Source organism: Patella vulgata, chromosome 4 (genome assembly GCF_932274485.2).
Source record: "Patella vulgata chromosome 4, xgPatVulg1.2, whole genome shotgun sequence".
In the NCBI taxonomy this organism is placed as follows: Eukaryota; Metazoa; Mollusca; class Gastropoda; family Patellidae; genus Patella; species Patella vulgata.
Genome location: NC_065882.2, coordinates 59561993 through 59585284, shown reverse-complemented (window position 1 = coordinate 59585284; position 23292 = coordinate 59561993). Strand labels below are relative to the sequence as shown.

The following is a 23292-nucleotide window of genomic DNA, read 5'->3' as shown; positions in this document are numbered from 1 at the left end:
TCCGAGTCCCCCGGTTCCCTCCCACTGCTAAAGATCCCTACGCGCAAGGGAATTGTTGGAATAAAATTCAACCATATGTTAGTCCTGAAATTACCCAGTTTGTGTCGACTGACGGTAAAACCATATTTCTCTCTCGAAAGTTGGCATCAAAGAAGGCTAAAATCATACTGTGGGTAGTGCAGACAGCGGCAAGTTAAAACCCTTCATTTCACGCCTTTTCAAATTCGCTGGTTTACTGAAAATAGATTTTAAAAATAGTTAATCTAATTTGTTTCAGGAGTTTGAACAGTGTTGTTTAGAGCCAGGAGTTCTGGAACTTGAGTTTGAACAGTATTGTTTAGAGCCAGCAGTTCTAGATCTTGCCGATTTGGTAACGACGAAGACGTCAATCGCAGCAGATGGCGCGTGGCCTACAGACAGTTTGTGCTGTAACGCTTTGGTACAGCGAATAATCGTAATACCCCTCCCCCTGTTGCGCCCTGAAGATATGGAGATTATTTCTGGACAGAAATGAACAGTATACTGGTTTTAATCCAAGAAGACTAAATTGAAATCTGGTTCTCTTTCTTGACTTTTTTTGAAGTTGCTTCAGGCTCGGTTTTGGCAATGGTCCCAGCAATCTTTCAGAGGCCAGCCTCACCAAGTGGTTTTTTTCTTTATGCTTCGCCTTTATCATCCAGTCTGAATGGGAGCCGGGGGGGGGGGGGTGCTTTCCGAAGAAACTTGCCAAAGAAGCCACATAGTATGCTTATTCCTTAAATCTCGTTTCCTTAAATAATGATACATTGCCTTTTGCAGGGTAGCGTCCAAGGTAAAATTTCACCTAAAGGAGTTGCTCCGGGTACAAAACGGGGTTTGTGTGGGAAACCATAATATGGCGGGCATGTACAGTCTGGTCCGCGTTGCCATCAGTACTGGGATCTGCCGAGGCTAAGGTTTGTAGATTTGACTGGCATCTAGGCCTTCACCATATTATATTGCAAGGATAACATGAAGCCATAATGCTTGGCTTCTTACATTGTTTCAAAAACCTGAGTATTTTCTGTCGCACCTGAAAGATTGAAATTGTGAAAGTAATACTGTTTTTGGGCTTAATTAGTGTACGACATGCTTAACCGCCCTTAGAATAACAAGTAAAACCCCGTTTTCAGCTATTGCTGGGATCTTTGCAAACTGAAGTATATAACAGCTCTGCCAATTGTTCATGGGTCTCTACGTTCAGCTTCTCCTTCAATTCTTCCCACCTAATCTGTTCTGTTCCCAAATTCACATTTGTTAACGACCGTCGTCTGAACTGTCTCTGATACCCTGCTTGCTTGCGCTTCTTAACTGAATCAATAACCACCCTCTTTCTAGGCGCGGGTGTCTTAAATATTGCTAGGAAAAAATCAACACTTATAGACAATGTCGAACTCGAACCTCGAGAACAATAATCTAGATGATTGACACCAGCTGTCAAACCAGCAAAAGCCCCTTTAAAAATTTGCTGCATTTAAAAAAATGACACTTGATTCTGTATATAAACATAACCTTTTCTTCGCAGGTGCGCACTTTTCTTCTGCAAAAAAAAAAGATAAATGTATCAAACGTGAGACATCAATCTATGTATATATGAGAAAAAAAAACAGCCATAAGCTTTAATGCTGGCATAACCCTTCTACTCTAATAAATAATAAGTTAAGTAAAAATACTTGTTGGTCGTATATTCGTGACTGTGAACCACGAATGTGATCAAATTTATAGACAACTTTTAGGATCTGTATTCATTCATATTTAACAGTTGTTTGAAGACAATCAAAATTATCTATAGCCTACCATACCATCCTGATGTATGTATAAAAGATAGGGCGTGGGATTCCAAATTATGCCGTACGTTACAAATCATCATTTTGAGATGATTTAATAATTCCTTAGAGCACGTAATTCCTTAGAGCTCGCCATTATTAATGACAAGCAAATTTATTACGATTCCGCTTGTTTCCAATTAATATCCTATTATCATATGTGTCACGCTTACATTAATGGGGAATTTGGGAATTTTAAAGATAAATAAAATGATTTGTCAGCTGCATTAGCATCAACTGGGGAAGATAACTTTCTATTTCAAAAACAAAAAGTAATAGTTGGCGTCTTAATTATGATTTAAAAATTGGCTTGACACATTAATGTTGTCATGTGGGTCTTTATTTGCTGGTAGTCATTGAAAGCCAGTGAAATGACTTCATCTAGCATTAACCCGGGCTGGATTTATAGAATATGTGGTTTCTGGATTAAGACGTTTTAATCTCCGGCCAGTGTTCTAGACATGAATGATTCTAATTCCGTAATACCAGGTTATGGAGGTAAACCTCCTTGAATTGTGTCAAATTATGCTTTTGAATTGGGTTGATCTGATGTGATATCTATGTGTGGTAATTTTTAAATGTAAACCAATACCCCCTTCGTAAAACAAATCTACTGGTCAAATAAAATGGCAAGATATTTTTGTTTTAATCTGATTCTCGAAAAGGGACTGAGAATCTGTGGTCTTATTCTTGTGCGTTTCCAAAAAAGGATTATGATATTTCACTTTAATCCAACATTAACTTTATAAGTTGGGATTGAAAGTTGGTGAACTTATAGAAAGTGTGATTTGCGTCTGTGTGGTAATGTGGGAACCACTTTATAAAGAGTATTCACGTTTGCAGTGCTTATGTTTAATCATTTGTATCCACTCGAATTGATATTATTACAACTTCGAAGGTGATGGGGATGTTTAAGGCTCGGTCTGATATCCGTAATATCTTTATATATTTTTTCCTTTCTGTTTAGTTTAAAGCTTATGTGTAGGTGGCAGATCAAGGGTTAGGGTACTTTGGTCCTTATATGTTCGAATGATGGAGGTCATAAATATACTGAAGGGTAAAACGGGTTGTCGATTACCTCCTCAAAAGCCGATTTATTTCGTTACAAAAGTCCCCTAGAGAAACTAGGTAATTTCTGGATTAACATATGGTTCAATTTTATTTCAATAATTCGCTAACACATGTAACACTATGCCTAGTGCTATGGGTCGCTGGCTAGATGTGGAAAGTACCAGCGACAAACCTCCCCACATCCAAAGTGGGACGCAAACGCTCTTCTGCTACATATTTTAATAGCCTTGTGATCGTCTAGTATTGTCTCTGGTTATATTTGTATTTATCCTCTTTTGGCTAGGACCCACGTTGTGTATATTGTTCTTACTATCTCAGTAGTTAAGACGTTTGTCGACTAGGTACAACAATGGTACAGTTCGTTTCTATAGTTTATATCAAGCCTGGATACATAGGTTACAAGCATAGATTACATTACAATACTTTAAATTAACATGTCTTTCTCTCCACCCTCTAATTTGCAGATAAAGTTTACTGACGGAATGCCTACATCATATGGATCTCCTATAAATCAATGTGGTCTACTCATCCAAACTGGAGTCTCTTGAACCAAGGCGGTCTCCCGCGAATTTAGCGGCTGTCTATCGAACGCCAAGAGGGGTCTCTAGCATGTAGGGGTCTCTAGCAGTGAGTGGAAATCGGAAGACTCAGGAGAAAAACCAAGAGGTCGGACAGGCAAGTCTGCGCCACATGACTCAATGGCAGACCTTATGATCTAAAACACCATTCGACCACCTAACCCCTCGGGTGAATAAAGGCCAGATAAGATAGTTATTTTTGTACAGTAACTAATAAGACTAATAAATCAAGAAGATATAGTAATATATGTTTTTGTTTCATTTTAGAAATAAATACCTTCACACTATTCATACCATTAGTATTAGCCTAATTCTACGGTAATTGAACATAAATGGGTAGCCCCAAACAAAGTGCATATTTTCAATATGAAATGGAAATATCAATATGCTAAAAGCAAAATTTTTATTTTGTATTCTGAGATAAAATAATTATTGTGGTTGTTAGGGCTATATTTTGTGGATTAAAACCTTCTGGGAAAGCTCTACTTTTGTTGCATTTTTGTAAACACCTACTTATGATGGTTATGTCTGTAATGATCATGACCTGAGATAAAGATTATTATACCCATATGAATACATTAAATCTTTACGTAAGAAGAAATCGACCAATCGTGTAACTAAGAAAGAGATTGGTGTGCTCATGATGGCTCCTCCCTTGTAGCTCTGGTGATTTCTTACAGTTTCAATTGTGCTTAATCTTCGAATTTAATTATTAATGTATTTCTGTGGAACCAGTGAACATACAGGAATCAAACTTGTGGACAAACTTTCTTTAAATTTTGCAGAAATGGTTGATTTTGATATTCTATGTATTTATTTAACGACCAATGAAGCATGACATCAACAAACCTGCCTTGGCTGTGTGTAATATCTCTACTTTGTTATGTACTCACTATGTTAAGTTATATTTATAGCACGGCTTTCATGAGTTAACAGGTTTAACCAGAGGCCGAATGAAGCGTGCTATAAATGACCTGTAACATTGACAACTGCTCAACATGCTTAGTGTTGTTGCACAGAAAACCCACCCCACTTCTCTATATGATTTCTACTAAAACTAGTGTAAACCAGCAAAAGTGTGCTATAACACTGAACATGTTATATTTATACACTGTTAAAAATGGGTGTAATTAAAAACTATAAGCAGTGTTAATTAAGTGTAAACTTTACACCACAGCTAGCTTTGTTTAAATGTAATATCTTTCCAAGGGTAACCGACTAAAAGAACTACACCTAACAAGTGTAACCGATATTCATGACTACTGAACACCTGAATAGGTGTAATTGTGGCGTGTTTTGGATAAGCTACACCACTACATGTGTTATACTCCATGTAACTATTATTGGGGAATAAATCATAGAACAGCATTAAATTTACAGCGTTTATTGGGTTGCAAAAGTGTAATCGATATTCATGAGTACTGAACACCAGGATAGGTGTAATTGTAGCCGCTAATGGGTGTTTGGTTTGAGCTACAAGCGTTACATTGCATTTACACCAACAGGTGTAATTATTTTAGGGAAACATTCCTACTTTGTGTACTCCAATTTAAGTGTTTTTTTTGGGTAAAATATGGCTTTAATTGCACTAGTAACACAACTATAACTCGTTTTAGAGTGTTTACTCATAACGAGTAAAGTATAGATTATTTTAGCTTGTATACACTTAAAGACGTGTAAATGTTCCAAAATATTACCAAGTACAAAATCTTAATTAATAATTCTTGATTCAGGTGAGGTGCATAAAGAAATAAACCACATTATTCAGCCAAGATGTAAGGATATGTGCATTGATTTTTCCTCATGATTTATATTCATTTTTATTTGATGCAGATTGTCTAATTGCCCAACAGCAGTTGAATTTGAATCAGTCTGATGGGTATTTGTCAATTTAATGTCATTGTAAAATGAAACACAGTAGCCGACGGTCTATATGTAATCTGAGTCGGGCTAAACGAAATATACTAATTATCATGGAGACCGATAGCCATTTTCACGTTTTGTGAACTTAGAAGTCGTTGGCTTGAAATAAATATCCAACAAAACAAATTACACCCGTGTTGGTGTAATAATTAAAATGGAAGTGTAATTTTTAAACTATCCTTGAGGGGATAATGCTTAATCTACACCCACGGGTGTAAACTATTTATATGTAACATTACACTGTCTGAGTGCATCAGGCAGGTTACACTACTGGAAGTGGCAACTAGTTTACACCTGAATTGGTGTAATGTTCTACACTAGTTGGGTGTTATCGGTTTACACCACTAAAGGCTAGGAGTTACCCCTATTTATGTGGCAACTAGTTGCCACCCGAATTGGTGTAAACTTCCTTATTATTTTTAACTGTGTAGCACGGCTTTCATGAGTTAACAGGTTTAACCAGAGGCCGAAGGTCGAGGGGTTAAACCTGTTAACGAATGAAGCGTGCTATAAATGACTTGTAACATTGACAACTGCTCATCATGCATATTGTTATTGCACAGAAAACCCACCCCACTTCTCTATATGATTTCTACTAAAACTAGTGTAAACCAGCAAAAGTGTTCAATAACATTGAACATGTCTAGTTATTGCACGGTTAAGCTCCACCCAATCTACTAGAGGGAAAACAATTTGCTTATTCAACGAAAAGAACAAAGGAAGATTTCCTATCCATGTTACAAGTCTAGTTATTGCACGGTTAAGCTCCACCCATCTACTAGAGGGAAAACAATCTGCTTATTCAACGAAAAGAACAAAGGAATCGTCTCACCAGTCATATTGTCGTAAAACATACGTACCAGACGGGGTTGCTCATCTGGCACTAGTAAACATAGAAGAATAAATGTAAGAATATCTAACCGATCACTAACCTCAAATAATGACAATGCTAAGCACTGTGTTAATTACTCCAATTTAATTGACATAACTGACAAGAACAGTGGAGTTTTTAAATCTTCACATTTTCTTAAAGTCGGTCTCTTAAATGCTCAATTATCGCGCAATAAAACAACCGAAATTGTGGATCTTATTACCGATGATGATTTGGATGTTTTAGTGATTAGAGAATCTTGGTTAAAAGTTAGTGGAGATGAAGTTACGATAGTCGAGATGACCCCATCATCGCACACTTTTCTGCACCATCCAAGACTACAGTCTACCGGGGGTGGTATTACAGTTTTATACAGAAATTATGTTAAAGCTGAAATTATTCCAGGAACAGACCATCTGTAAAATCTTTTGAAAAGCTGGTCCTTAAGCTAGCTTTAGCAAAGTTAACAGTAATTGTATTTATCGACCCCGACTTTCTAAGAAAAATCAATTTACATTCGCTGACTTTTACAAAGACCTTTCAGTGCTTTTCTCCAACTACACAAAGTGTAAAACTGTATTTTTAGGCGATTTCAGTATTCACTATAACAATTCTACCAAGTCTGATATTAAAACACTTATCACTCTTCATCAATCACATTCACTCACACAGCTTGTAGTTGAAGCAACGCACAAATCTGGTAACATTCTCGATTGGGTCGTAACACCTGAAGATTCCTCTCTATGTAATGAGTTATCTGTCACAGACAAGCAATTATCAGACCATTATTTTATACTAATTCATTTGTGCCTCTCAAGACCGGGTAACGAGAAAAAGTCTGTGCTGTGTAGAAATTTGAAAGGAAATGATGTCGATTCATTTTGTTCAGATCTAATTAACTCTAAGCTGGTGTGTCATCACACCTCCCAGGTAAACGATCTTACACATTTATATAATGACACCCTATCTTGTCTACTTGAACAGCATGATCCAGACACCAAAAAAATTGTAACTGTTGGACTAAATGCTCCATGGTATGATGAACAATAACACCTTGCAAAGGGGCTTCTTCGGTGCGCAGAGAGACAAGTGGCGTAAATCACGACTTGAAGTTCATCATCAGATATTTTGCGATGTTAGAAACAAGACGACCCATGTCATCCGTCAAGCTAATCGTGATTATTGCTTGCTGAAACTTAAAGAATGTAGTAACGATCCGCAAAAACTTCACACATTCATGCACTCATTGACTGGCAAGAAATACAACACTAAGCTACCAGCATCTATAAATTCTAAAACCTTGGCTGACTGATTTAATAAATTCTTCGGTAACAAGATCGGCAAAATTCGGTTTGATATACAAATCTCTTCTGCGGTCACCCTGGATAATACCACTACCTTTAGCGGTGAACCGCTTCTTGAATTCACAGTCTTCACTGAAAAGGAGATCTCTGAAATAATTCTTTTTCACAAGCCCACAACTTGTATTAACCATCCTATACCAACTCGTATAGTTATCCAACATTTAGATATTCTTCTTCCGGTTATCACAATAATAACTATTAGTATAAAAAGTGGAATCTTTCCTGACATATTCAAACAAGCAGTTGTTCGACCCATACTGAAGAAAGACAATTTAGATTCGAATATACTTAAAAACTGTCGGCCGGTATCGAATCTTCCCTTTCTCTCGAAAATATTGGTGAAAGCTGTTAACCTTAGATATAGAGAACATTTATCTTCTACTTCTCTGTTTGATAAATTTCAGTCTGCGTATCGAAAAAATCATAGTACAGAAACAGCATTACTTAGGGTAGTTAGTGATATACGTTGCGCTGTAGATTGCATTAAAGTGGTTTCTCTGGTGTTACTGGATTTATCTGCAGTCTTTGATACGATTGACCATGACGTTATGTTGAAAACTCTCGAGACCCAACACGGTATTCATGGACCTTGTCTAAAATGGTTCGCATCATACTTAAACAATCGAATTCAGTCAACTGCCATTGCAGGTGCTAAGTCGGATGCAGTTGAAGTAAACTGGGGAGTTCCCCAAGGTTCGGGACTCGGACCTGTTCTGTTTATTCTCTACACAAGTGTATCTCATATCATCAATCAATAGAGCCTATTACATCATTCTTACGCAGATGACACTCTGATTATTGATAGTTTTAATCCTTGTGACTTTGACCAATCATTTTAACGTACATCAAAATGCGCGGAATCTTTAAAAGACGGTATGTCTACCAATATGTTGAAATTAAATGATGATAAAACTGAAGCTATCGTGACTGGATCAAAACACTCATTATCAAAATCTGATACATCAACTTTGAAAATTAAACCAGTCAACGAAGTTAAAAATCTGGGTGTTTACATCGATTCAGAACTCTCCATGGAAGTTCAGAATAATTATATCTGTAAAACCTGCTTTTTCCACCTCCGCTCTTATCAGAAACATTCATCTAATATCGAAGGGCGCAGCTCATACGCTGGTTCGATCGCTCGTCTTGTCAAGATTAGACTATTGTAATAGCTGGAATACCCAACAAACTAATATCAAAATTCCAAACCGTTCAAAATACTGCAGCTCAAAATATAAACTCAAATCATTTGGATACAGATCGTTTGTTCATATTGTGCCTATTCTGTGGAATTCATTACCGCTGAACATTAAACTGTCATCCAGCCTAGAAACATTCAAAACTAATTTAAAACCTCATCTATTTACGGCCTATTGTTGCACCCAGTCTGTGTAGCGCCTTGAGCATGCTTAATAGCATGGAACTGTGCGCGATATACATATACATATTATTATTACGTGAAAGTAATAATAGTGTATTATTATGGAAGGGTATCGCTGCCAATATATAATGCTCTGCTACAATGTCTTTTCCATTGATTATATGTAAAAGGTACAATGTACAAAGTCCTAATACCGGTAATGATAAAGTCAAAATACCTCTAAGGCAAGAGTTTAAAACGTCAAATGTTAAGTGTTAAATGACAAATGTTTTGTGGGAAAATGCTTTTTTTGACGTGTCTACATTTTACATTTCTCTCATTACATTTTACATTTGCGCTCTGCCACATCCCATTTGTCCTTCACGCTTTCTACATAGCAGCTGTCGCACAGCATCAACTTGCATATGCAAATGTAGGATATCACGTGACTTATTAACATATACGGAAACCTGGCACACTATAAGCCAGAACAAAGATATTCACGACACTATAACAGGAAATCAGCCTAGCACACAATAAGAAATTTACTTACCTTGTCACTATGAATGGTATTTTACCATGATTACGGGGTGTGGGTGTGGGGGCTGTGCAATGTCCAAATACGAAATTCCAGGTATCATGTTACATATTAGTAAAAAGCACGTTCTGTTTGTAAATATGTAAATAGTTTTCTGGTACAATCGTATTTTCATAATTCAAATCCAATAAATATCACACTATTAAAGAGGTATTCAAGTAAAAATACTGGTCTAGATACGAAATTCCAGATACCATGTTACGTATCACTGATTGTTCGTTTCAAATATGCAAATAATTTTCTGGCACATTCATATTTGCTTAACTTTACAAAATAATATTAAAGTTGAAGTGATGGAAGGGTGGGGGGGGGGTAAACTAAATTAAAATAAAGATACGGGGCTTAATCAAATATTCTCTATGGGCACAATGCTTATATATTGTTATTTTATTAATGGATCAAAGTTAATTAGGCTGTACTCAACTCTGTTTATAGAGAGACCGGAAAGAGTGGGGGGATGGGTGTTTAAAATATCAAAATACGGTATAAATACGAAATTCCAGTTATTGTGTTATAAATTACTGGAAAGTATGTTTCTTTTGCTGTTTGAATCTATCAATTATTTCCTGGCACATTCATGATTACGCACGGTCGTCTAGATAGTTTCTTAAGGTGTGCCAGCTCAGCTTGATTTACTGCTATCGTGCGGTGATTATCCTTATAGTATGCTGGTTTATAGTGTGCCGGGTTTCCGTATATGTTAATAAGTCACGTGATATCCTACATTTGCATATGCAAGTTGATGCTGTGCGAAAGCTGCTATGTAGAAAGCGTGAAGGACAAATGGGATGTGGCAGAGCGCAAATGTAAAATGTAATGAGAGAAATGTAAAATGTAGACACGTCAAAAAAAAGCATTTTCCCACAAAACATTTGTCATTTAACACTTAACATTTGACGTTTTACATTTATCTCTTGCCTTAGAGGTATTTTGACTTTATCGTTATCGGTATTAGGACTTTGTACATTGTACTTTTTACATATAATCAACGGAAACGACATTGTCGCAGAGCATTTAATATTGGCAGCGATACCCTTCCATACATTATTAGTATTAAGGGCAAGGTAAAGTGACAAAAATTGTCACAACACCTGAAATGGGAGGTCCTCGAAAAATAATTCACAAAATTTGTAGTGCCTGTATTGTGGTATCTAAATATGCTTGGGATGATACTGACCAATAAAAAATAAATGAAAATAAAAAATAATGACCTTAGAATTTGTAATTTTGGAAAATATGAAGCAAATATACCATTCTCACATTATTTGAAATAATGGTACGCCAGCATCAAATGATGACGTCACATCTGTATTTTAATGCCTGCTAATCTACACTACAAGGGAAAACTATATAAAATTCAAATTTCTATAATCTTCGTGAAAAAATATTTTTTAGTATTGAATGGAAACTTGTGAAGAAATCAAAATGTTACGACCGAATATTATCTTCCCTTGTATCAAAGTAGAGTTATCTGGGACTGTAATAAGATTGAAATTTATAGATTTGTCCCAGCATTATATTGGAATACCATAGAATCTGTCATTTCTGACTGGTATACAATAAAGCAAAAGGTCTAGAATGGAATAAATAAAGACAGTGTATATACAGTATATTTATGTATATAATGTTATTACTTATTGCACCCAACAACAGCGTCTTTTGTAGCCAAGACATCGTAGCGTGTTAACTAATTGCCTGTTAGTCGTCTGACAATGTCAATCACAACATCCGGATTAATTCTTGAATAATTTAGATAATATCGATTTGGAACTAGAACAACCAACATGTCAATAAGTACTAGAAATGAAAAATAATTTCTTGACAGCAAAAGCATGCACCAACAGATGTTTGTGTCCCCTGGATTGATTGCGTCAGTAAATCCATGACTGTTCCGAATTTGATTTACCACTGAATCAATCATTCCGCTTCGCTGTGTCAATGAATTTCAAACAACAAATATTGAACAATTAGTGAGGATACTTGATCATCGAAAAGAGCGTTTTTCTTAATGATACCCAAAGTATTTCTAAACTTGACCGACAAGGAAAGATATGTTATAGATATAGATTATCATATCATGATTTCTTTTTAAAAAATGGCAAAAGTATGGGTTATTGAAATTGAAGGAAGTGACTCAATACCGACAATACTAGAATTCTGGATATCATATTTATAAAAACCATCTGCAAAAATAAATGTGTGATATGTCATGTCATTTTCAGTTTAATTTAATAAAATTTGAGGAAGAAAAGCAGGTTGTAATAGCCCATGTATGTCTGAACTTAAATGATTTTTCGACTATAAGCATGGTGAAGTCACAAACAAGGACCAAGACATGAAGGAATATATGATATAATGCTACTTATGCCAAATAGGGCAGCAATCGTGAATCATCAGTTTTAGGTACTTATGTAAAATTTGTCAAAATTTCAATTATCCATAATTTTGTCATTTTTTAAATTATGAAATCCTTTAAATTTGGATATTATATTTAGAATGTATTTGTAATACTTTAGGCGTTAATAGCAAACATCGCCTTTGTCGTTGATTAGTAAGACCCATCACAATTAATATTCAAACCACGATATATGTTATTAAACTAAATTAGCAAAATATATCAATAAAGGGAATTTAGATTGAAACACTATAATATAGACTTATAGACTGGGAGCCCAGGGCGTCAGCTTAACTGAAATGTGTATAGCAATTTTCACGTATATGTATCAATGCATGTATATCTTGTATCATCAGAATGTAAGTCTGCCAAGTCTCTGGTGGTGTGAGGGCTGGGATTCTAGGCATGAATTCTTGGGCTAGATAATCTCACAAGTGTACCACATGAAAATGGTACAACAGGGTACATTACTCTACATGTATTATTTTGGGTGTGTCTGTTGGGGTAACCCACCACACAAACTGTCGTGCTTGATTCCTGTGGCGCCACTGAACAACTTCCAAGCAGTTATAGGTAGTACGGACCTCAGCTAATCTAGCCTAGTTGGGGGCGTGGCATATTGGGTGTGTCTGTTAGGGGTAACACACCGCACAGGCTGTCTGGCAGTGATCATATATGATTTATGTATGATGCTGAAGAACTCAAAAGCAGTTTTAGGTGGTACAGATTTCAGCTAATCTAGCCTATATTACATAACTCTGTCGGGGGTACTCCACCACTAGAAATGTCTGTTGGGGTGTTTTTGTAATGCTTGAAGATGTAAGGTACACTGCTGTACCATTTTCATGTGGTACACTTTTGAGCTAATCCAGTAGACGTGGTACAAGGGTTAATCAGCGAACTGGATGTATGAGATGTGTTGTTGACGTTTGGGAAAGTAGGACGAGGGGAAATGTGTAGGGAGTGAAGTGCTGTAAAGGGATAGTTAGATGAATTATGAATGGTTAGAGTGGCTGTGGTGTTACGGTGAAATACTATGCCGTCACCGTAACACCACAGCTTTATGATTTGTTAGACAGGAGTGATGTAATGGGTGTCAACAACTGGGTATGCTGGTACCGTCGCAACGTAGCCGTGAAATATATATTGTGGGGGGGGGGGGGAAGGGCGGAAACGAAAAAATATACAATGTTGACAGTATGTGCCAGGCATGAGGCTGCGCAGACCGAGCGGCAGCTCGATAGGGAGTGTGTTGGAGGGTCACCCTCATAAAAAAATTTTTTTTTAAATTTCAGTTTTCTGTAAGCAGTGAAAACACTATTTTGGCATTGTTTGCGGGGTTAAACCTAAAAATCACATTAATACACCTATTGCACGATATTGTGAAACTAGCTGACGAAGACAGCTCGGGCGGCGATTGTTCGACTCGGGGCTGCTCTGTCAGTATCTAACAAACGCATTTAGTTCGCGTACAACTTTTAAAAACCGAATGTCAGTATGGTATTTCTCACATAATTGGTTATCGCAAAAACAGAGTAAACTGAAAGCGAGTAATCTGGACTCAACCCTATAGTCTATAGCCTACTTACTACACTCGTCACTAGGCTTCCTATGTTATTGTTTGTGGACGGTTTACTACTCAGTGATAAGCCTGCGCCGCAAAAAGAGGTCTCGCCTTTTATTATAAGTATAATGACTTCATTTGCAGCAGGTTAGTTTGCTTCTAAAAACACTGTTTTCCGTTCCAAAAAATACAAAAATAATTTTCTACCAGATGACCATGGTTCTTTTCACCGAGACTAGATAATTTCTCTCGGTGTAAGGATATAGCTATGGATAAGTTCATACAAGGTCAATAAATCCGCGGTCACTTCGGGTCACACTGTTGAGAAAATAAACCGATGGGTTTGTTTAGTAGCAAAAATGAAATGAAATGAAATGAAATGGGGTTTAACGTCCTACTGTTTTGCTCCGAACTGGGCTAATGAAGACGGGCATACGCCATACAATGAGGGAAATTTTGCCCGGACAGCGGCACTACGGCCTACTCTTATATCGAATTCCAACTGTCAAGGGATCTTTTACGTGCACGCCAATGAGTACACGGAACCTCGGTTTTTCGTCCCATCCGAACGACTAGACAGCTGTCCTTGTCAGCCCCTCCGTCCTGCATCACTGACAAGGGAGAACCACGCCGGAAAATCGGGATGAACTTTCTCGGCCAATGCAGGGATCGAACACCCGACCTCCAGGCTAGCGAGCCAGCTTGTTTAGTAGTATGTATGAACTGTCTTCACACATTCGGTTTATAATTAGCGATACACAGGTACAGTGGCAAGTGTTGTACTTCACAGACTGTTTACCTCCGAACTACCTCCGCACGAAATCCCCGATTTGGGTACTTGTTAAAAGAAAAAGAAATAGTACCTGTGCGCATGCCAGTAAAAAAACCCTAAGAGTTCGCGCATAAAAATGCCCGAACGTACCAGACGCCAGGTCATCCAGTAGACGTGGTATAAGGGTTAATCAGCGAACTGGATGTATGAGATGTGTTGTTGACGTTTGGGAAAGTAGGACGAGGGGAAATGTGTAGGGAGTGAAGTGCTGTAAAGGGATAGTTAGATGTATTATGAATGGTTAGAGTGGCTGTGGTGTTACGGTGAAATACTATGCCGCCACCGTAACACCACAGCTTTATGATTTGTTAGACAGGAGTGATGTAATGGGTGTCAACAACTGGGTATGCTGGTACCGTCGCAACGTAGCCGTGAAATATATATTGTGGGGGGGGGAAGGGCGGAAACGGAAAAATATACAATGTTGACAGTATGTGCCAGGCATGAGGCTGCACAGACCGAGCGGCAGCTCGATAGGGAGTGTATGGGAGGGTCACCCTCATAAAATTTTTTTTTTTTAAATTTCAGTTTTCTGTAAGCAGTGAAAACACTATTTTGGCATTGTTTGCGGGGTTAAACCTAAAAATCACATTAATACACCTATTGCACGATATTGTGAAACTAGCTGACGAAGACAGCTCGGGCGGCGATTGTTCGACTCGGGGCTGCTCTGTCAGTATCTAACAAACGCATTTAGTTCGCGTACAACTTTTAAAAACCGAATGTCAGTATGGTATTTCTCACATAATTGGTTATCGCAAAAACAGAGTAAACTGAAAGCGAGTAATCTCGACTCAAACCTATAGTCTATAGCCTACTTACTACACTCGTCACTAGGCTTCCTATATTATTGTTTGTGGACGGTTTACTACTCAGTGATAAGCCTGCGCCGCAAAAAGAGGTCTCGCCTTTTATTATTAGTATAATGACTTCCTCATGTGCGGCAGGTTAGTTTGCTTCTAAAAACACTGTTTTCCGTTCCAAAAAATACAAAAGTAATTTTCTACCAGATGACCATGGTTCTTTTCACCGAGACTAGATAATTTCTCTCGGTGTAAGGATATAGCTATGGATAAGTTCATACAAGGTCAATAAATCCGCGGTCACTTCGGGTCACACTGTTGAGAAAATAAACCGATGGGTTTGTTTAGTAGCAAATCGAGCGTGAATCAACTGAGTTTGTACTGAAAAATTTTTGAGTGATATGTATGAACTGTCTTCACACATTCGGTTTATAATTAGCGATACACAGGTACAGTAGCAAGTTTTGTACTTCACAGACTGTTTACCTCCGAAATACCTCCGCACGAAATCCCCGATTTGGGTACTTGTTAAAAGAAAAAGAAATAGTACCTGTGCGCATGCCAGTAAAAAAACCCTAAGAGTTCGCGCATAAAAATGCCCGAACGTACCAGGCGCCAGGTCATCCAGTAGACGTGGTACAAGGGTTAATCAGCGAACTGGATGTATGAGATGTGTTGTTGACGTTTGGGAAAGTAGGACGAGGGGAAATGTGTAGGGAGTGAAGTGCTGTAAAGGGATAGTTAGATGTATTATGAATGGTTAGAGTGGCTGTGGTGTTACGGTGAAATACTATGCCGCCACCGTAACACCACAGCTTTATGATTTGTTAGACAGGAGTGATGTAATGGGTGTCAACAACTGGGTATGCTGGTACCGTCGCAACGTAGCCGTGAAATATATATTGTGGGGGGGGAAGGGCGGAAACGGAAAAATATACAATGTTGACAGTATGTGCCAGGCATGAGGCTGCGCAGACCGAGTGGCAGCTCGATAGGGAGTGTGGGAGGGTCACCCTCATAAAAAATTTTTTTTAAAATTTCAGTTTTCTGTAAGCAGTGAAAACACTATTTTGGCATTGTTTGCGGGGTTAAACCTAAAAATCACATTAATACACCTATTGTACGATATTGTGAAACTAGCTGACGAAGACAGCTCGGGCGGCGATTGTTCGACTCGGGGCTGCTCTGTCAGTATCTAACAAACGCATTTAGTTCGCGTACAACTTTTAAAAACTGAATGTCAGTATGGTATTTCTCACATAATTGGTTATCGCAAAAACAGAGTAAACTGAAAGCGAGTAATCTCGACTCAAACCTATAGTTTACTTACTACACTCGTCACTAAGGCTTCCTATATTATTGTTTGTGGACGGTTTACTACTCAGTGATAAGCCTGTGCCGCAAAAAGAGGTCTCGCCTTTTATTATTAGTATAATGACTTCCTCATGTGCGGCAGGTTAGTTTGCTTCTAAAAACAGTGTTTTCCGTTCCAAAAAATACAAAAGTAATTTTCTACCAGATGACCATGGTTCTTTTCACCGATACTAGATAATTTCTCTCGGTGTAAGGATATAGCTATGGATAAGTTCATACAAGGTCAATAAATCCGCGGTCACTTCGGGTCACACTGTTGAGAAAATAAACCGATGGGTTTGTTTAGTAGCAAATCGAGCGTGAATCAACTGAGTTTGTACTGAAAAATTTTTGAGTGATATGTATGAAAGGTCTTCACACATTCGGTTTATAATTAGCGATACACAGGTACAGTGGCAAATGTTGTACTTCACAGACTGTTTACCTCCGAACTACCTCCGCACGAAATCCCCGATTTGGGTACTTGTTAAAAGAAAAAGAAATAGTACCTGTGCGCGTGCCAGTAAAAAAAACCTAAGAGTTCGCGCATAAAAATGCCCGAACGTACCAGGCGCCAGGCCATCTAGATCAAGAATTCCTAGTTAGAATTCCAGACCTCACAGCCACACCCACCACCAGATATGCTTGCATGCATGCTTTTCAGCAAGGTTGACCCCACTGGGCTATTGTTCTATTATTGAAGTATTTCATATCTTTGAACGAAGATGCTCTTTTGGTTTTGGTTTATAGATCTATATATTAATATTAAAAAATCTTTCTCTAAACACAGCTTATTTTTCAACCAGATCAATCAAACGATTGGCATTCTAAATAACATCCATTAATATTTGATAAAACATACAATCAAATTTAATTTATATTGCGATACTTTACGTGCTCTGACTAATTATGTTTTGTCGGACACAATTTGTCAGTGTTAATCACAGTAAATGTAACAACACGAAACCAACTTTGATATCCTTGTTAATGAGTGTAGACGAACCTCATTTACTTGATATGTGATTAACTGTTTTTTTCATCACGTTCAAAACACAGGTTTATGCTAAATGATTGAATTTTAACAATACTATCTATGTTGTAACTTATACAGTTTATATATACAGTCGCTTGCGTTTTAAATGACAGACTATAAAACACATGTAAGAAAAGGCTTCCACAGTCCATTTCATTCTAACAATGATGTTCTTGCGTGTTACATTTTGTTTAAGGTAATCTATATCAATAAGGAACACTGATTAAACCTCGAGAGCTTGAGTAAAACTATAATGTATTCACGGGATACCGAAACAAGTCAATAGCTGATATAAATAGACTTCCCCAAAACAAGATGCATAAATGATATATACATATAGGCCAACATACCAGTGTGTAGACTGTTAAAGTACATAATAATAATCAAATGTTATCAAGAAAGGGTCAATACTCGACTGTTCAGTTAAAATTTCTTTCACAAAATCGTGGGTGGCTAGTGTAATTAGTAATGCCCCCGTCAGACCGAGGTGGCATCCTTACTGCGCTGCTGCGACCGTACACTTGGTGGGGTCGTGGCAGAAGATACGCGAGGGTCGTGGCGAAGACGCCATGAAGTCGTCGTTGCAAATGTTACGTCTTTGCCACGTGTGTACTGCGCATGTACTACGTCCATGGAGATGTTACCAAGCTTGTCTCGTGACCTTCGCGACCCCACCAACCTGATTAAAACACAGACCCTATTTCGTTCCGTTTTTTATAGTTCAAAATTTCGTTTTACGTGTCTTTACTACATTAGGATCTCGAAGAGTTGTTATATTAACGGTGTTTTTGTTGAATTGAGGGATAAGCCAATGAAACAGTCTGTTACGGCGACTTCTTGGTGTGTCATGCACGGAACTGTGGGTAAACCACCAGAAATGCCAACGCTGATTGATTAATTAATGTCTGACGTCATAGGGTCAAAAGCCGCTCGTACGACCCCTGACACAACCTTCGAGTACAACTTGTCAGATCTTCATGTGGTGTAGCCCATCGAAAGTATAAAAAAACGAAACGAAATGTAGATCTGTATTTTAATAAGATTGCGACCCCACCGCGTTCTCACAACTTTCAGGTCGGATCGCAGAACCTTGGAGTTTGTTTTGATCTTGACGCGCTCTGAGACTATTTTCCGTCGCCGTAGCAACGCAGTAAGGACGCCACTCCTGTCTGATGGGGGTATAACAGGCGGATGACTGGTGTGGCGTAGCGTTCCATGTACACTGGAGGTCAGTTAGAATTCGGGGAAAAGCAGACGAATACGCAACTGTTGGGCAAAATCCACCAACTCTTTAGCATTACACATTTGACTATAAAAAATGAAATGTACGTTAGGCTGAAAATGGCCGAAATTTGTGTAGACAGGCGTAAAACTCCTGGCATTCTGGCCAGGAATTTTTGGGGTAGATTAGCTCAAAGGTGTACCAGATGAAAATGGTACAGCAGTGTACCAGATGAAAATGGTACAGCAGTGTACCTTACATATGATATTACACTTTTCCCATCACTAAGATTGTTCTAAAGTTAACAAGCCGTTGTTTCGAGGAACGTAGGCAACGTATTTATGTAGTTTCGACACAATTGCCGGATAACTAACTGTCACCGTTTCTCAAAAAGAAATCGAAGAAAGTTTTCTATTTTTGTGTTCTATGGTATAGATGCTTATTCGCATCTTCCATTTTAATTGCAAGATTGTCATCTTTCGATTTTAGAGTCCCGTGAGATGGATTTTGTTTCGGAATGAATTGCCACTCAGCATTTTCTGTCTGTTAATTGAAAAGTTCGCTTAAATAGTATATACTATGCCGGAAATGGTGTTTTTATGTAGCTTACAATAATAAATCAGGGAATTAAAGGGGAAGACCAACGATTTTCAACAAGGTTTCCATAAATCTTAAATATATATTGATAAATAATCCTCTCTGTAACTCAAGCAAAACAGTTTTTGTAAGCGAGAAATTAATTTTTATTAAACCGGAAGTGACATAGTTGGTTCAACACACTCACTGGGCTCTATAGTAAGCATACAGATTTGGCACAAGTTTACTGCTGTATTGTGTTCACGCGTCGTCCTTTGGCCAAAAATCTGATCAAATGGGTTGTCTATTAGGATATTATAAATACGAATTTATGTTTTTTTAACGTTTAGTACACAAAGCCGTCGCGTAAGTTCACTCATACTGAACAGTACGCTATGCCTCAATTCACGCCACATGGCTAATTGTTTACATCACGTGGTTTAATTGACAGCTTGCAAGTGAGAGATGTTTCGTCTGCTTGAATGTTTTTGTGCGTGCTTCGTCTGCTGACAGTGTTTTTATTTATTTCAACGGACTTGTGGCACATATATATATATATATATTCAAATAAATATATAAATTTCCAAAATATGTCAACGTCAGACACCAACGTATTGGATATAAAATAACTCTTCTATAGGTCTACAGTAATGCCGTATAAACATTCGAGCCCAGCCATTCTCAAGAGGAAATGGAAGAAAAAAAGAAAATCCGTTCACGTCGACATTATGTGCCAAAATGCACTATATTATGTGTCTCGCATGTCCATAATTTTGATCTGTTTATGTTGAAAAACGCTGTCAGCAAGCACAAAAACATCGAAGCAGACGAAACACATGTCACTTGCAAGATGTCAATCAAACCACGTGATGTAAACAATTAGCCATGTGGCGTGAATTGAGGCACAGCGTACTGTTCAGTTTGAGTGAATTTACGCGACGGCTTTGTGTACTAAACATTAAAAAAACATAAATTCGTATTTATAATATCCTAATAAACAGCCCATTTGATCACATTTTTGGCCAAAGGGCGACGAGTGAATACAATATGCCAAATCTGTATGCTTACTATAGAGCCCAGTGAGGGTGTTGAACCAACTATGTCACTTCCGGCTTGAATAAAAATTAATTCCTTACTTACAAAAACTGGTTTGCTTGTGCTACAGAGGGGATTATTTATCAATAAATAGGTTTATGGAAACATTGTTGAAAATCGTTGGTCTTCCCCTTTAATGGATCAGTTGTGAATGATCTTTCCGGTTTCAACTGACATTTTTAAAACCCCAAATTGATATGTTGGCGTATATTGCCGTTGGTCCATTTTCCAAAAATTATTGTAAACACTCTACAGACTACTGCAGATATACATTTTATTTACATTACTGAGACGAAGAAACCTATTGGGTGTCAGCGATTTCCAGTGCACATATCCAGCTTGAAAGTCATTATCTGATCTGATAATTGTTTCCAGGGGCATTTCACTTTGTTATATCATAGGTGCACGCTCCGACAATATTTGACAGTGTATAGATTTTACAAACATTATGCGGAAAAACCGCTGTATTGATACCATTTTCTTCGCGGTACACTACATGGCATATGGCCGTCTTCTTTAGCCCGGTTGGTGCACAGAAAATGACAATGAACCCCTTCTCATTTTTATACGCCCACATTTTCATGTCTTTCCGCAATTTGTTTGTGGACACTCTACAGAAAACAATTTTTATTCGATTTTAACGAAACTTGAAATACAGGCCTCTCTCCCAAAGATCTCGATTCCTTTCGATATTTGCATGTATCGGACCATAACTTCATGGATTATGGCCCCTGCTGATTGTACGAACAATCACGTTTTTAGATTGCGAGCACTCTAAAGGTCACAATTTTCATCTGATTTTGATGAAACTTGAAATGCGTGTTTAAAACACAACAATCTGGGTTCCTGTCGATATTCGCGCATATCGAATCGTAACTTCCTGAATTATGGCCCTTGATTAAAACAAAACGTTCGAATATATCACCGTTATACCGTAATGTCGGTTGAGTTCGACCGCCCCTCGTACGCAAATAGTGTAAAAATATGGTATATCAAGGTTGTGGACCCACTAGAGATCACAATTTTGATCCGATTTTGATGAAACTTGAAATACGTGTTTATAACCCACAGATCTTGGTGCCTATTACTATTCTCGCATATTGGATCGTAACTTCCTGATTTATGGCCCCTGATTGTACAAAATATCGCATTTTTAGCACGTGGTCCCTCTTTGGTTCACATATATTATTCGATTTAAAATACGTTTGAATATTTCACCGTTACACCCAGATGACGGTGGAGTTCCAATTGTTTGAAAATCGGACCAAAACTGCCGGACAAAATGGCCGCCCCTCGTACGCAAATAAGTGTAAAAATATGGTACATCAAGGTTGTGGACCCAAAGGTCTTGTTTTTTTTTCTATTTTTGCGCATATCGGATCTTAACTTACTGAATTATCGCATCTTTAGCTTGTGGACCCGTTAGAACTCACAATTTGTATTCAATTTTAAAAACCGTTTAAATATATCGCCGTTACACATCAATGAAGGTTGACTTCGAATTTCGTAAAAAAAACTGACCTAAACTGCCGGACAAAATGGCCGCTCCTTGTACGCAAATAGTGTAAAAGTATGTAATACCAAGGTTGTAAACACTCTAAAAGTCACAATTTTTATCCGATTTTGATGAAACTTGAAATGTATGTTTATAGCCCAAAAATCTTGGTTACGCAGATCAGGCCGTAACTTCCTGGATTATGACCCCTGATTGTACGAAAAATCACGTTTTTAGCTGGTGGACCCTCTAGAGGTCACAACTTTTTATCCGATTTTAAAAAAACGTTTAAATGTATCACAGTTACGCCCTAATGAAGGTAGAGTTTGAATTTCGTGAAAATCGAACCAAAACTACCCGACAAAATGGCCGCTCCTTGTTCGCAAATTGTGTACAAGTATGTAATACGAAGACTGTGGACTCTCGAGAGGCCACAAATTTTGCCCGGTTTTGATGAAACTTAAAATATATCTTTATATCCCAAAAAGCTCAGTCCCTTTCGATATTCGCGCATTTTAGACCATAACTTCCTGGATTATGGTCCCTGGTGGTACGACGTTACGACCCAATACGAACAATAGACGAAAGGTACCCAGATATAAACATATATTTTAAGTTTCATCACCATCGGATAAAAATCGTGACCTCTAGCTGGTCCACATACTTATTTGCGTACAGGGAGCGGCCATTGTGTCAGGCAGTTTCGGTCCGATTTTCACGAAATTCAAACCCATCTATCAATATGGTGTAGCGATGATATGCTTAAACGTTGTTTTTTTTTTTTAAAAAAAACAAAACATCGGATAAAAATTGTGAACATCGTAAACTTAGGGAGGGGGGGGGGTCATAATCCAGGAAGTTACTTTCCGATATGCACGAATATCGAAAAAGGAACCAAGAACTTTGGCGTATAAACAAAATATATTTAAAGTTTCATCAAAATCGGATAAAAGATATGACCTCTTTATGGTCCACCACCTTGGTATTACATACTTTTACACAATTTGCGTACGGGGAGCGATCATTTTTTTTGGGCAGTTTCGGTCCGATTTTTACGAAATACGAACTCGGCCTTCATTATGGTGTAACGGTGATATATTTAAACTTTTTTTTAATCCAGAAACTGAAAACGTTATTTTCCATATAATCAGAGGCCATAATCCAGGAAGTTAGGGTCCGTATGCGCGAATATCGACAGAAACCGAGATCTGTCGATTTTAATTTCATCAACATTGGATACAATTTGTGACGTTTTCGTACAATCAGGGACCTTTGGGATAGAAACCTATGTTTCAAGTTTCGTGAAAACCGGATG

At 37.8% G+C, this 23292-nt stretch overlaps 1 protein-coding gene across 2 annotated transcripts in view; it reads left to right on the top strand.

The window, feature by feature from the left end:
• LOC126818868 (adipokinetic hormone/corazonin-related peptide receptor variant I) overlaps positions 1 to 23292 on the top strand; it is a 96866-nt gene that overhangs the window by 57983 nt on the left and 15591 nt on the right. The window lies entirely within an intron of this gene.